Consider the following 2,412-nt stretch of genomic DNA (forward strand, 5'->3'; position numbering starts at 1 on the left):
TGGCGACGACGCCTCGAAGACGCGGGGGAGCGTGGCCGTGCGCGAAAGACGAGGAGATAGGGAGAGAGGGGGGAGAGAGAGAGGGAGAGAGAGAGAGAGAGAGAGAGAGAGAGTAGGTCGACGGCGTGGTCCCGGCCATCGGAGAGGACACCCAGAGGAGGGTGGTGTGGCCCTTTCTCGCCCGCTCCGCTCGTGGTGGGGTTCGCTTGGCGCGGCGCGTCGCGCCGCGCGCGGAGGGTTGGCTCGGGCCGCGTAATCGCATCGCATGCAGTGGCCTGGCGTGAGTCCGCGCGAGCGCGTCGTATCCTGGTTAGTCGGCTACCTGACGGCGGTCTGCATCGTTCTCACTGGGAACGACGACGACGACGACACACGGGTGCTTTGAATCTCGCCCGACGTTGGCGCGTCCCGCGGTCCATCCACCTCCGCGTCGCGTCGTTTACTTCCTCCTCCGCCTCCGCCTCCTCTTCTTCTGATTATCCCGTCCTTTTCTCTCCCGCCCTGACCCGACCCGCCGTCTCATCGCACTCACGCACTCACGCACGCGGGGGCATTATGCGCGCGGCCGACGAGCGCGTCCGCGTCAGCCACGATAGAGACGGCGTCCTTGTCAACGGCGAGGCTGCGAGCAAGTCCCGATCAGCTGAGAGCCTTTGACACACTGGTCGGCAGCCTGATCCTTGGCGCAGCACCATCACCGTCAGCGCTTGGACCTGGTCAACCGTAGCGGCGACTCGAGTTTCCCGAAGGTGCAACGGGAGCATCCTCGCCCCCCACCTCGCCTTCCCGTTCACGGAGCCTCGTATCTCGCCCCGACCTAAATCCCGTAGACCTGATCCTCGCGGACTTGACGCGAGAGCTGTTGTCAGCTTGTAAGCTCGTGGAACGGGGGATGCCGATCTCGCCGATCCCGCGAGCGTGAGTCTCCACTGGTGGTAAGATTTCTCTCCCGCTCTCCCCTTGTCGTCGTGCCCTCCCCGTCACCCCCTTGGCTCTGCCTGTGGAGGCCGACCTCGGCTCATTCGTTCGTTCGTTCGTTCGTTCGTTCGTGGGTTTGCTCGTTTGTTCGTTTCTTCTCTCCTTCCTTTTCCCGCCGGCAGCCTCGATAGTATTTGCGAATCGAAGCGTTCTCCGGGGAAGAGATGACAACCGGCGTCGATTTAAATCGTAAGTCTACCACTGCGCCCGCGACCAGCGCGCTTTCTTCATGGCACACCTCCGCACTCGCCGATACCGATCATTCATGGAATTCGCGCGCACAATCGTTGCAAATGCTGGATTTGCCGCAAGCCGCAACGGAGCTTAATCCGCCGGAAGACAAGCTCTACTTGCCGCTGCTTGCTGGAGAACTCACGTGACCCCCGCATCATCTTGTTCCCTCGGCCATGCTTTTCTCGCAATTGCCCGTCGCTGAAGAATGAAATTGCACTTAGCGCTTATTCCCCGCTTAATTTTCACGATCGCTTAGCTGCTCGCACAGATCCACTTGGTAGAGATCGTAAAGCGCGTATTTTCGCGACGCGAAAGGAACAGACGTCGAGAGGAAAGGAATTTTGGACGCGGGCCGTTCTCGCGTGTCGAGCTCGTCCATCGAGGATGATGTCGAAGTAAAACGAAAATGCAAGCGAGGAAATGGCAGGTATTTCCTGAGGGGGGGCCCTCGGTGGAGGAAAATTGAAATTTGCGTTCGCGTTATTTTCGAAAATCAAACGGCAAGACGGCGGCGTTTCCGAGAACACGCCCTTCATTCGCTCGTGCCGATTTTCGCGAACGGGCTCGGCACTTTTCGACGATGAGACGTGCGAATCAAATTCCATTACAAAGAACGGTAATACGTTTTCGTACCCGCGACGGAATATGGGGCGCGCACTCCAACCGCGGCGGCGACGACGACGACGACGAAAGTTCCCGAGCGCGAGATAATGCAGTCAGCGGTTTCGCCTCGGGAGGAACGTCCAAGTTTCCCTGCGAATTTGAATTCCCGTGCTGGATCCGATACGGGATAGCGACGGATCCATGCACGACCGCGTCCGAAACTTTGTTAAGATACGACAGGGTGAGAGCGAGAAGAGAGAGGGAACGGAGAGGGGGCAGGATAGGATGTCGTCTGGAGTGTCAGCGGAGGACCTGACGTCAGTCTCGTCATCAACTTCGAAGGCCGCGTTTTTCCGACGTCGCGTCTCACGAAAGCCGGCGGAGGAACGTCCGTTTCGCGTCTCCACGTCGTGGCTGTTTTCGTCGAGAAGGAAGAGAGGAGAGAGAGCAGAGAGCAGAGAGAGGTTCGCGCGTTAGCGGTCGGTCGCCGTTTTATTAAGTCCAAACAGCGGCGTGTCCGCAACCGGATACGACATAGACGGTTCAGCATTTATGCGGTTAACCCTCAATTATCTCGACACGACAGTATGTTTAGCG

The 2,412-nt window shown here is 59.0% G+C and overlaps 1 protein-coding gene across 4 annotated transcripts in view; it reads left to right on the top strand.

Moving 5' to 3' along the window:
* The first annotated feature begins 247 nt into the window (after window positions 1–247).
* LOC105188979 (apoptosis-resistant E3 ubiquitin protein ligase 1) overlaps window positions 248–2,412 on the top strand; it is a 25,003-nt gene continuing 22,838 nt past the window's right edge. For 2 of the 4 annotated variants that reach the window (XM_025298564.1, XM_019844016.2), the window contains exon 1: window positions 248–935. The gene's annotated coding sequence lies outside the window, so the exon portion shown is untranslated. Of the gene's footprint in view, window positions 1,168–2,412 lie in introns of all 4 variants that reach the window. The other 2 variants (XM_011150750.3, XM_011150752.3) reach the window with 2 other exon arrangements.

The sequence above is a fragment of the Harpegnathos saltator genome, unplaced genomic scaffold, assembly GCF_003227715.2.
Source record: "Harpegnathos saltator strain DR-91 unplaced genomic scaffold, Hsal_v8.6 scaffold224, whole genome shotgun sequence".
Taxonomy (NCBI): domain Eukaryota; kingdom Metazoa; phylum Arthropoda; class Insecta; order Hymenoptera; family Formicidae; genus Harpegnathos; species Harpegnathos saltator.